This window comes from Sitophilus oryzae, unplaced genomic scaffold (assembly GCF_002938485.1).
Source record: "Sitophilus oryzae breed Bouriz unplaced genomic scaffold, Soryzae_2.0 scaffold_1297_pilon_pilon, whole genome shotgun sequence".
Classification (NCBI taxonomy): domain Eukaryota; kingdom Metazoa; phylum Arthropoda; class Insecta; order Coleoptera; family Curculionidae; genus Sitophilus; species Sitophilus oryzae.
The window spans coordinates 6,212,044-6,225,937 of record NW_022145945.1 but is presented as its reverse complement, the minus strand read 5'-3'; the positions used below and the strand labels follow the sequence as shown (position 1 = coordinate 6,225,937).

Below are 13,894 nucleotides of genomic sequence, written 5' to 3'. Positions count from 1 at the left end.
TACATTGACATAAACATTTCAAGTTGAGTGACAAAAGATCATTATGTATTCCTACTTATTATGTGTTACCTTATTTTGTGTTAAAAATACATTTAAGTCTATGCAATGTCATTTTTGTTAAAACCTACTTTATTTTTTAAGTTTATTTAACTTTATTTTTTTAAGTTTGCTTTAGTTTAAGAAAAATGTAATGCTTTTATTAAACTAATCGAAATATCAAATAAATATATAAATTTGTTTACTGGCAAGAGATAGTAAAATACTATCTGTTGTCCAAATTGCGTGAAATAGAAAACCATTTTTACAAGAAAGTTGTCGTTTGGAATATTTTTTTTTAAAAAAAGCAAATTATGCTTTTGAAAAAGACAATAACATTTTTTCGTATTTTTTACATTAAAACAATACCCTGCTTTTGGTGTCGTAGCCAACAAACCTATGAAATGGTCCAAAAATAGTCAAGTTTTTCTGGCAGATACGGTTTTAAGTCCAAAAGTTGATCTCTAACATGATCAATTAAAGCAAAATTAACCGATACATCAGAACTTAAAACCATCTCTACTATAATAAAGTAGTTAAACAGAAGATCGGAATACCTACCTACTAATACTAATTATTTAAAAATAGACATATTTTCTCTTCTCTAAATATATTTTTAATTTTAATTCATACATTGAAATTATTTATTGCGGTGTTATTTATTTAAATGGACGGTACTATAAGTATAAGTACTATATAATTGAATACGTGACTAAAATAATCAGAGCACTTAAAAAAATATTCCAAACGACAACTTTCTTGTAAAAATGGTTTTCTATTTCACGCAATTTGGACAACAGATAGTATTTTACTATCTCTTGCCAGTAAACAAATTTATATATTTATTTGATATTTCGATTAGTTTAATAAAAGCAATAACAAATATAAACATATTACGAATTAAAAATGTATCAGATTATTTAAAATTTATTAATTTAAATATAAAAAAATATAGAATTAAAGCAAATTAACCAAACATTATTAGTGCGCTATATTATTTATTACTATTACATACATAGATACATACTGCCATTACTCGCTAACAAATATTTGACACGCATCAGAAGATGGTCACGCAAGGCGTTTTCATTCATGAGCTTATCTGTGACTGGAAAGCCCGATACGTGATGTTATCTGCCTACCGCACTCCGGACATTCAAACATCTCATTGCTTTGTTGCCTCTTTACTTTTTGGTTGTCGCTGTTAAGTTAGTTTACAATTCTTCTGAGTTCTATTGTAAGCTGCTTCTTCCCACTCATTCTGCATGTTAATCCCCTTTAAGTTTTCGTGGAAAATGTCCTTGTATCTTTTGAGTTGTCCACCCTCTTACCGTCCTTCTCTTACCGTCTACAAGCTCGCCGTAAAGCAGAGATTTTGGTATGCAGTTTTCTTGCATTCTGCTTACGTGACCAGCCCATCTTAAGCGGGGTTTTGTAACCATGACTTCAATACTCTCGCAGTTAGGTTTTTCAAGGCCCAATAAGTTTGAAACATGATGGAACCATCGGATTCTTAAGAGTTGTCTAAAGCCGCGTACACACTTAGCGAACGCATTCGACCGCATGGCTTAGAACGAACGAATTCTGGAAATGTGTACGTAACAACGAACGCATACGTTCGTGTGCGGTTGCGTTCGCTAACTTGGCGGTACTTCAAAAAGAATACTACCGCACGCAAACAGATTTATATATGCATTTCCGCATGCGCTCGTCCGACTAGTCCAAACAGGAAGATCATTTTTAGTTTATTATTGTTGTTTGATTTTATAACTATGGAGTGGAATAATACCTTGATTTTGTCTCTGATTGATGAATACCGATTATAAGAATTTTATACAGCGAAAAAGTACTTCAAACAAAATCACGATTTGGTCGAACGTATGCGTTCGTTAAGTGTGTACGCGGCTTAATGTGTCTCTGTTGCAGCTTGTTTAATACCTTCATGTGTCGGCGGTACGGCACCCAGGTTTCCCATATAACATGGTAGGGATTATAATTGCTCGGTACACTGCAAGTTTCGTTTTTGTACTCAAGTCATGATTGTAGAAAACCCTGTCTTTTAAATTCCAGGTAGCAGCCATCCTGGGCTGAATTTCAGAGTCGATATTGGCCTTTTCCGAAATCAATCGTTTATATTCGTATTTTGGAAAAGCATTTTTTATGGCAAAATATGAATATAAACTCATGTATAGGAATGTTAACTCAGTTTTTAGACGACATGCTTTCATGAAAAATTATCGGTAATTTTGATGCACTTGGGTAATTACTTCCGATAATTTTTCTAAAATGTGTGTATTTGTCTATGCCTGTGTTAATGATAATTATTGTAAAAAAAACTGGGTTTACAAATTAAAGATGATATAATTATATACAGCATGCTAAAAAATTCATGAAAATAGAGCTAAAATTATCAAAAATATAACAGTTTAAATTTGACCAAAAATTTCTCCGCTGCGTTTTTTTGCATCTGAATGTATACAGGGTGTCCCAGAAATAAGTGCAAATATTTTATGGTATGGTAGATCTCGATAAAACAGACATATTTTCTCTCTATCGTTTTTCACATAAGCCCAAAATAACGGAGTTATTTTACTTTGGAAATTTCCAAAAAAAAATATTTTTTGCAAAAATTTTCAGAACCACTGGTTCTTTTCTGGATTTTCTTTCTTGTAAATTTAATCTACTACCTATGTTGCCATATTATCAAGAAATTATGTTTTTTAACTAAAAATTAAAAAAAAAACCTTATAGACGTGTTTCTTGGGTTGAACTATACTACCAGTTAAAATATTTGCACTTATTTCTGGGACACCCTGTATATCTATAATTTTATAATAATATTTATACTTCATGAGTTCGCTTCATTAATAGAATTATATGTTTGCATCTCTTCATGAGAACTGATTTTATTATGCACCTAGTCACACTGACTCATTTGTATTCCTCTCAGGATTCCTGATGAACTTCCTAGCAAATTCACAGTTAGGCGTTACCCGTCAGCATTATTACCTTACTACCAGCGAATAATGCTTCGTTTAATTCAATTTATCATAATTGCGCATATTAATTAGAGTATACTTGCCGAGTTTGTTCTTAACATAAAATTTTAATTTTTATGTAATTAATACCTATTCTTTCATACGAATAAATCTCTCAATTACCCATCATTCGTAGGAAATATTTATAGAAAAGTATACAGGGGTCGCTGTTATGTATGGAAACGGTCGATTATTAGGTAAAATATTTAGGTTTATACCGGGTGAGTCTCAAAAGTGGCTCACTCCTCTAAATTTTTTATTTTTTTTAGTTAAAAAAAACGAGATTTGGTATGTTAGTATATGACATAAATTAGGATTGATTGACGTTTTCAATTGTTTTCGGTCACTTCCGGTTTTACCGGAAATGACTAAAACTTTTGATTTTTAAAGGTCACCGCCGGTATTTGTTTACTTTATTCGATAGAAAATGTTACTCTAAATAGAATGGCATATCATATGTCAACTTTTGACATTTTCGCATATGGTTTATTTGAAATTATAACTTGCGGTTCGTAACGAAAATTTGACTTGAAATACCAAGTGTGTGGTATCAAATTATTCGCAAAAAAATGCTTTTTCCGAATATGCTAATGAGCCACCTTCGTTCCATTTGAAAAAATTGATATACGATTAAAAATACGATTTGAGCATTTTCTAACTAGCCCGGACAAGACACTAAAAACATTAGAGGATCAAATCTATTTTTCCAAGGCTCCTTGATGAATAATTAGTGTTTTTAACGTACACATGGCACTCTAGATTGAATTTTAAAAAATAATTTTTTATTAAGCGAGAATGTCAAAAGTTGATATATGATATGTCATTCTATTCAGAATGTCATTTTCTATCGATTAAAGTAAAAAAATACAGAGGGTGCCATTTAAAAATCAAAAGTTGTAGTAATTTCCGGTGAAACAGGAAGTGACCATAAACAATTGAATACACCAATCAATCCTAATTTATGTCATATACTAACATACCAAATCTGTATAATTAGTGTGTATTTCGATTTTTGCTTAGAATTGAAGGAACAATTGAAATATGTAATAATATACAAAGGGGGCTTCCATTTAAAAACATGAAAATTTAGTCCAAACATAAGGAATATTTTGTTGATGTTTGACCTTCAAAATCTTAAAAATATAGAAGTTCTCTAAAAATGTGGTACAATGCGGATATAGTATAATCCTTTATCTTTAATTTCCTTCTCTATTTGTGTAAAAATACCTAGCCAGTTTTACATAAAAGTTTTATTTTCGGACAAGTGAAATGGACTCTTAATAAAAAAACTTTATTTTGTTTAAATACACGTTCTGTTCCGTTTTTCGTTTTTATTAAACTAATCAAGTTTGATCCTTCCAGTTTTTAGAGGCCGTTGACCCTAATCCAATAAAGGGATGAAGGAGTTCGTTTGCGGAATTAAGATGGGGCGACTAAATCCCAAATACGTGATTTGACTTGCCAGGAAAAAAAGGTCCAAAATTGTTACATTTCCTTCGTATTAACGCTGCCTGCTCTGCGTTGTCAGTTTATCGACAAGATCCTGTACGGAATTAGTATTTTGAAGGCATGTTTACCGCACTTCCCTTGGGGCATCAAATATTCGATATCGTTATGTGGATATGATTTAACCAGTTTACTTTATTTCACTAATGTCAAAAGCATTCGAGTAAACAGTATATTATGAATTATAATCGGCGACAGTGGCGGCGCGTGGTTCTATATTATAGGAGTGCAAAACATTAAAAAAATTGAGTGCCCCAGGACTACTACTGCTATACACACAACCAAACTTATACGGAATCACTATTTATTTCTAACTAAATTTCTTGCAAGGATAAAATTGGCATACAACTTTTTGTATACCAATTTGTTTTAAATAAACATGATAATAAAGAATAAACGACTGTTGCAATTTATTTTCTTTTGAATTTTGTGTTAATAAACAGTAAAATGACGATTGTCCGGTAATTTTTATTCGATCCAAAAAAATTAAAAAATGCCTTATGTTGGATTAACAGTTGTATAGAGGGGAAGAATTATTGCTCTCACCGAACAAGGAATGCTCCAAAGAGACGTAGCATAGATGGTAGGCGTTACCCAGGGTGTTGTATCGAAAACATATGCAAGGTACTTGGAATTAGGAACATACAACGATAGGCCCAGACAAAGTCGTCAAAGAGTCACAACAGAACAATAAGACCGCACTGTATGCCAAATTTCTAGAATAAATCGCAGTGTTTCTCATCCAGAGCTACAAAGACAACTTCTGGCAGCTACAAGTGTGAACGTTTCAGTTAAAACCATAAGAAAAAGGCTTCGCGTGCTCGAGGGTTTTACAGTAGGAGAGAGTTACGGATCCCACAGTTATCTCGGCAAAATAAAATTGACCGGCTAAATTGATGCTTTCAACATCAAAACTGGACAACTGAGAATTGGCAAAATGTTCATTTTTCGGATGAAACCAGAATTGGCCTAAGATCAGATAACCATCGAATTCGGGTTCTCAGAGCTCCAGGAAGACGAGTGAGACTTCAGGCTGTCAAATCTGTATCAAGATATAAAGGAGGAACTGTAATGTTCTGGGGAGGTATTATACTGGGAGCAAAAACTCCATTGTTACCACTTCAACAAACTTTGACGGGTCGGAGATATGTTGATTTGGTGCTAGAACTAATCGTTACTCTTTGGAGAGTTGCAATTGGCGATAATTTTAACTTCTTGTACGATAGCGCACCTCCCCATACCAGCAGAGTGACTAGAGATTCTAGAGAATGTCTTGAAATGGAAATTGTCATAGTTTTGGACTGGCCTGCATGTTCACCAGATCTAACCCCTATTGAACACTTGTGGGACTAGCTGAAAAGAAGGGTTAGAGCTCGTGGAAACAATCCAGGAAATCTTGCACAGCTTACTGATGAAGCATTGGCAGAATGGAAAAACATACCCCAAGACAAGGTTGATAAATAGTTAATAAGAAGCTCGGATAGAAGCTTGCATAAGGACTAGAGGTGGCAACAAGGAATAAGGAATATTAAAATTATCAATTTTCTTTTTGATTTACTTTTTGGCCATTAAAAATTTAAATCCTAATTTCGTTTCAGAAACCAAAAAAATACCATTTTGTTTATTTTCGGAACTGACTTTTTTTTATTGCTATATGGATTATTTTTCATTAAAAGTCATTAATAAGGACTGAGTTTTATTCATAAACACAAAATTTTCATACATCTGAAAAATTATGAAAAATAATAGATGATTCCATTCCAAGGTTGGTTGTGTATACTCTACTATCACTGATTGTAATTTTGTAATATGATATTAAAATATACTCTGTTTTTATACTCAGGTAAGATTTCGACAGAAAAAAGGCAGAGGACGACCATACCATCCATTTGTTTCCCTTAAAAGTTTCTAATAATTTTTATAGTAACTGTGGATAGGGTTATATATAAATCCATCATGGGAGTCGTCTTCTGCTGTTTTTAACTAGTGCAATTTGTTTATTTCAAACATTACAAATCATATTCCAATATTATTGGAGTGACACAACGATGAGCGATGCACGGACGCAGGTGCGTATGAACTCGACTTAAGATTTTTGAAACGCGTTATGATCTTGTCAAATTAAATGTTATAATTTTGTGTCAAATTATGTGAAATATCCAGCGTTCTGGAAAATAATATACAGAGTGTCCTAATGTTACGTCGACATAGTACTACTAAGTATTTTTGGAATGAAAATAAGTTAATTGCACATAATTTATATCTATACAAAAGTGCTTCATTTGTGCGTTAGAGGGCATCTAACTTTAAAAAGATAATCACATTTTTAAGGTATTTTAAGATCCGACATTCCGATTTGAATGAGATTTGGGGTGCTTATATTTTGCTAAGCGCTTTAACATTTAACATTCTCAAAAAACAAGAAAAAGTACGGGTAGGATTAAAACTACCCCCACCCTTACATATATTTTAGTAGAAATATTTTCCAACCTCACCGACGAGTGATTTTTTTCTTTCTAAGATGGTCTTGACATTTTTGTATCCTGTAAAAAACGCCACATCACATAGTTTAGAAAAAGAACAAAGCAGATCTACAGAATATACAGGAAGTTTCAATACCAGTACTAGTACTATAGACTATGTTGTGTCATCATTTGATCCTAACTCCATCGCCTGCAACGTCTTTAGCTCGGGTCTCTCTGATCAAGGAAGCAGTTATAACTGAATTTACGATAAAGTCCAAAATCAAAAATGCCCCTCGTAAATTATGCCGTATTTTTTCAGAAAAGAATGCTCAAAAGTTCAGCTACTTATGTAAAACAACCAACTGGGATACTAGCTCTTATGATGTCGACACCGAATTTTCTATTTTCGTAAAAACATTAAACAGTCTAGCGTTCAAATCCTTTCCTCTTAGACCTATCAAAAATAAGCATAATAAACCTTGGACCACTAAAGGTCTACGCATATCTTCTAAAAACATCCGTTCATTATCTCACTTAAAAAAATTCTCAGACAGTGTCTTCTTCCAGAATTACGTAAAACTATACAGAAAAATTTATGATAAGACTATAAGAGCCGCTAAGGACCTTTATTATAATAGGAGAATATTCTATATAATTCTGGTAATATTGCTAAAGAAACATGGTCTATTGTGAATGAATTGAGAAACAAAGCTTCTTCGTCTAGCAATATCTCTACCTCACCTGAGAACCTTAACAATTACTTTGTAAATGTAGCGAAAAACTTAACTAATACCATATGTCCTTCTCATGATCCACTTTCTTATCTCTCTAATGATAATGTAAACTTACACCGTTTCTTTTTTTCGCCCGTAGTTTTAGAAGAGCTTCGCAGTACAATTAATACCATCAAAAATAAATCCTCTTCTGGGACCGACGGGCTAACTCTAAAAATGTTTTCGAATCCGCCAGAAAGCACTCTGAACCACCTAACAACTTTAATAAACATGTCGTTCCAAAATGGTATTTTTCCAGAATGTCTTAAGACGGCAATAATCATTCCTCTGCATAAAGGAGGAAACAAAGATGAAGCTTCTAACTATCGCCCAACTGCACTCCTTCCAACGCTATCTAAGATCATAGAAAGGTTGGTTAAAAGCAGGCTGGTATCTTTTCTGTTTAAGTACAAAATACTTACTGAATATCAATTTGGATTTCTAAGCAACAAGTCCACAAATGACGCTATGTTGTCCCTCCTTAATAAAGTTTACTCCAGCCTAAATAACCATCATTCTACAGCAACAATTTTCTGTGATTTTTCTAAGGCGTTTGATTGTGTAAATCATAAGATCCTAATTAATAAACTGCAGCACTATGGGTTCAGGGGATCATCTCTCGAATGGTTTAAGTCGTATCTGAGCAACAGAAGTCAACTTGTGAGGGTGGATACCAGGTTGTCTTCTAGCAAGCCAATAGAATGTGGAGTACCACAAGGCTCAGTACTAGGCCCTATTTTGTTTCTTCTTTTTATTAACGACATTGCTAACATAAACATCAGTGGCAAAATATATCTTTTTGCCGACGACACTAGCTTCACTTGGAGCAGCAAGGACATAACGGCACTTCATAGGATTATATCAAATGACTTAATCACCATTAAATCTTGATGCGATTCGAACCTCCTGAGTCTCAACATTTCTAAAACTAAAGCTTTGTCGTATAAAAACTCGTTGCAGCCTTTTGTACTTAACAACACCACCATTGACGTCGTAAAATCTGTAAAATTCTTAGGGCTTATTGTGGACAATTCTCTGAAATGGGACATACATATCGAAGCTTTGTCGAAAAAATTGAGCTCTGCCTGTTTTGCATTAAGGTCTGTTTCTAAGGAGCTTGTCAGTGGCTAGAACTGTTTATTATGCACTTTTTGAGTCGCACCTCAGGTATGCCCTTTCATCTGGGGTACGTGTTGCGCGACTCAATTTGACCGCATTTTCAAGCTCCAGAAGAGAACTCATTGCCGGGACTTTTTTAAAGAATTAAAAATATTGACTCTTCCTTCCCTATTTATTTGAATCCGTTTGCCTAATACGTAAACATGTATCAGCTTCTCAAGAAAGGCCATCTCACACTTATCCACTCAGGAACGTGGAGCAAGATCTTTATCTACCTACCCCACGCTCAGAGTTAGTTAAAGGTTCAATATTATACAACTCGAATAAAATGCATAATCACCTGCCATTTGAAATCAAATCCATAACATCATTTTTTTCATTTCGCAAAGCATTGAACTCTTATTTACTAGACAAGGCTTTCTACGCAATAAATGAATTACATTTTGAAAATCGAATTTGATCTTGTAAACACTGGTCTAATGTTTGCTATTGCTATATTTACTAATGACGTCGAAATAAATTTATTTAGAGGTCATTGATATTTTACTATAAAGTAACTAAATATTTTTGAATATTATTTTTATTTTTTTGTTCTTTGACATTGTAAACATTTATATATGCTTATTTTAAACAATCAGACTGACAATATTATTTGTATAATGTTTTGTATTATCTTTTGTTTGTTTGTTTGTGTACCTTGTTTTTTTACTTTGTTTGTTAGTTTACCTTTGTCTACAAATTGAAATTTTTTTTGACAATAAAGGCATTTATATATTTATTTATTTATTCCGCTATTTCTTAGACATAGAATAACTACGTATTTTTGGAATCAAAATATATTAATTGCACACAATTTACCTCTATACAGAGGTGCTTCGTTTGTCCGTTAAGGAGCATCAATCAAAAATAAACGCAAACGTTAATTAATTTAAAATTTATGAAGCTTATTTTCGACTTTGTGTTAGTAACATTTGTGATATTAACATACAATTCCATATTTTTGCCAATCAGATTATTAGCGCATACATAGCTTGATACAACAATGATTTGAACATTTTTTGAGAGTCAGTTTGGAAAAACCTTCCTTTTCCTCAACAAGTATACACGATGGCGTTTTTTTACAAGTGACAAAAAACGTTGGAAATACTAGAAGGACTATTTTACGGAAAAAAATTGATTGTGCAAGTTTTTGCAGCAATTGTGGAGTTGTGGAGAGAATTTATGTAGTGGTGGTGGTAGTTTTTACCTTTCCCGTACTTTTTCTTAATTGTGTTTATCTCATCAACCTTTTAAAAAATGTGTTCATTTCTATAAAGTTTCATGCTCTCTAGCGGACAAACGAAGCACTTTTGTATGCTACTAGAAAAATTTGACAAATAAACAACTTACAAAATATACATCCCCCATTATAAAATATGATATGTTTTACTCAAAAAGAATTACAGTTGAGGGTTGGAAAAAAGAAGCAAAATATATTATGTCGAGTAACAGAAATAAATCGTACTGTCGCATATTTTTATTTTTCCGCCAAGTACATCATCAATAAAACACGCCGCTTGCTGAAGATAATTTACATTTTCTAGCGGGAAAAAATTACAAATACATACATTTCTTCGATAATTATTTATACTCTTATACCGGTATAGTGGTATTGTATATAAAAACTTGTTAGATAATCAATATCAATATAGTTTTTTAATAATTGTTTATATACGTTTATTTGGAAGAAAAGGAATAGATAAAATATTTTTTTTCAGACGTCACAAAAGTAATAATTTTTGCGACGTGATTGAGAATATAAAAAAGTCATTTTATCGCCTAAGCATAAAAGTAAAGCACTTTTACGCCTAAGCATAAAAGTACGATAATCAAAACGAAAATATATTATTAAACTGAAATAAAGTGTCAAATTCAACGAGCCTAACCATAGAGTTTCTTGATATACAGGCTGGTCAGAATTGTATTCCGGAAACTTCAGCAGCATATTATGCAGATAAAAATAAGTAAGAAAGTTCGTATAAATGTATGTCCTAAAATTGCTTAGTTTCGGAGATACAGGGTGTAGAAGTTTTATTTTTATTTCGATTTTTTACAAATAATTTCTAAAGTAACGTCAATATTTGGACGAAAATTGGTGTCTGGAAGTTTTTTGACATGAGAAATTTGATTTTGAAGTCAATATGACTCCTACTTGTAGAGGGCGCCACCTACATATTTATTACCTGGTTTGAAGAGTAATAACTTTTTGTCCGTACCTGTATAAACTACTGAGTAAAAAATATACATTCACGACGTTTTTTACGTAAAAACGATCTCTTGGTAAAAATCGTTACGAATAATGGTTCTCGAGATATTTGGAATCGAAATTATCAATACCTGTCGTCATTGACATAAATTGAACATGTTGACTAAATAGTTATTAAACTGAAATCGTAAATTTGAAATGTGTTTGTGCTAAAAGTTCAACAGAAACTTTTTTATCATCATTTTTTCAAAGAAAATTTATGATTAATTTAAAAAAATAAGAAGTTTCCAAATTTATCATTTCAGTCAGATAACTATCTACTCGGCATTGTTTATTTTTGTCAATAATGACATGTATTGACTATTTCTATCCTAAATATCTTGAGAACGGTTGCTCGTAGCGATTTTTACCAAGGGACATTTTGTATGTAAAAAGTCACGGAATGTATATTTTTTCACTCAGTAGTTTTATACAGGTACGAACGAAAAGTTATTACTCTTAAAACATTTAAAATACATGTAGGTGGCGCCCCCTACAAATAGGAGTCATATAGACATCAAAATCAAATTTCTCATGTCAAAAAACTCCCAGACAACAATTTTCATCCAAATATTGACGTTACTTTAGAAAATATTTGGAAAAAATCGAAATAAAAATTACACTTCTACACCCTGTATCTCCCAAATCAAGCATTTTAGGACATACATTTATACAAACTTTTTTACTTATTTTTATCTGCAGAATATGCTACCGAAGTTGGCGGAATACAGTTCGGACCACTCTGTATAATTACATACCATAAGGTATGACTTTTAAATCTTTTTTATATTATTTGCAATGTTTGAAATTGTTTAAAAAATTATTTGTGGTGTTTGAAAAAAATAGCATGTTCTATTCGGAGTAAAAATGACTTTTTGTTCCTCGGCTGTATGACGCACTCGCTGACGCTCGTCAAGTCCCAAAAGTGAAGCATACAGCCTCACCACAAGAAGTGTCATTTTTACTCCTAATAAAACAATATACTATTTTTTTAATTTCCAAACTTAGGCTAAGAACATAGTGGAGCGACGAGGATAGCGGCGAGCAAGCAACGCGATACCGCGTCGGGCAAGCCTCGACGTGCTGAAACATAGTAGAGCGGCGAGGAATAGCGAGGTACTTGCAAATTTATTATTTTGCTTATTGATAATTTAAAATGTTAACAGTGGCTAAAATTCTGTGCGGTAATGTCATTTGGTAACAAATATTTGGTTAGATGAAGTTTTCAAACCGGTTATTATTACCGGTTATGGTAATTACTACCTTTCTGATCCCATAAAATCTGTCTTACAAATACTAAATCTATTAATTTTTAAGAATCTATCATTTTCTACAGCGCGACAGAGCGACGAAAACAAAATTATTTGAATCGATCTCGCCGTTCGATCTAACCGCTCGAGCAGATCGCTTTACTATGTTCGCGCGTACTTGTCTTCAAAGGTTTGTTTTAGACGCGATGTCACGCTGCTTGCTCGCCGCTATCCTCGTCGCTCCGCTATGTTCTTAGCCTTAAACAACTCAGTTATTTTGGACTATTTGAAAAACGGTAAAGAGAAAATATGTTTCTTTGATCGAGATCTACAAACCCTTATTGCAGTATGATCAGAAAAATCTAAAACTTTTTCAAATACCTATCAACTTTTCTCTTATTTTAGGAGGCCCAATTTTAAACAATGAATCTGAAACCTTTGAAACTAGACAATCCCTCTAGTTCCTCTAAGCCCTACCGAAGGACGGCAGCCGACCTAGAACACGCCGGGCAACAATCCGCACACACCTTGCGCCGGCTGCACCGGTCCTATTTGGGCCGACGGACGACCAAACCGCTTCAATGTCAACGTGAAAGCGCCGAAGAGTACCGCCAAGGCAGGTAGAAGGTACCTTCGTCGTCGTCATCGAGCGGCAACAAGTGGCACATGGGCCTCGCGCCGTTTCACACCGTAAGTGCCCCGATAGTACCGATTCGACCGTCGACTGCGCCGAGTACCGTTACCTCTTAAGCTTCTGCTGCTTCTTTTTCGATTGGCCGATATTTGTTTTTTTCCGTCGGCGGTGAAAGACCAGGTGAATTTTTGCAAAATCGGTCCAACTGTGTGCTCGTCGGAAGTCAGCTGTCGCGTAAAAGAAGAGACTCGGTGTTAAGGATGCATCTACGCCACACAGCTGTTCTGTGAACTAATGAATGGTACCAGAACACCAACAGCAGCGCTTGGACCATTAGAGTGGATAGTAATTAGAAGATTTAAGTTTGGTTGCGACGATTTGTCGCTGAAAGTAAGTTTTATTTCGTTCTGCTCTTCAGTTCTTCGTAACACCAATATATTTCATTACCGTAAACTGGAGTATCTTTGTGACTGCAGCATAACTTTGGTACATTCCTCATATTTTCATATTGTGTCAAGTTCGTCATTTTCAAAAATAAAGTTATCTCTACTACATGCTATTAAAGATTAACTAAACTACTACTACATAACCCAATCTGGCCATTCTCCAACTGCATTGAACACTGCGAGTTTATTAATATTTCAAAAAATCAACTACAAATAAATGTATTTTTTCCATTGTAACTGTTAAAATTGCCTTATATCTATCAAAAATAGTAGATAAAATAGTACTTTAACCGCAAGGGTAGATTAAATGTTACTTTAACAGCGAGGATAGGTTAAAAACTTT

General features: G+C 33.5%; 1 protein-coding gene across 1 annotated transcript in view; it reads left to right on the top strand.

Moving 5' to 3' along the window:
• The first annotated feature begins 13,068 nt into the window (after positions 1-13,068).
• The window catches only part of LOC115874657 (glutaredoxin domain-containing cysteine-rich protein CG31559-like), a 147,024-nt gene continuing 146,198 nt past the window's right edge, over positions 13,069-13,894 (top strand). Inside the window, exon 1 of the mRNA XM_030889874.1 lies at positions 13,069-13,495. The gene's annotated coding sequence lies outside the window, so the exon portion shown is untranslated. The remainder of the gene's footprint in view (positions 13,496-13,894) is intronic.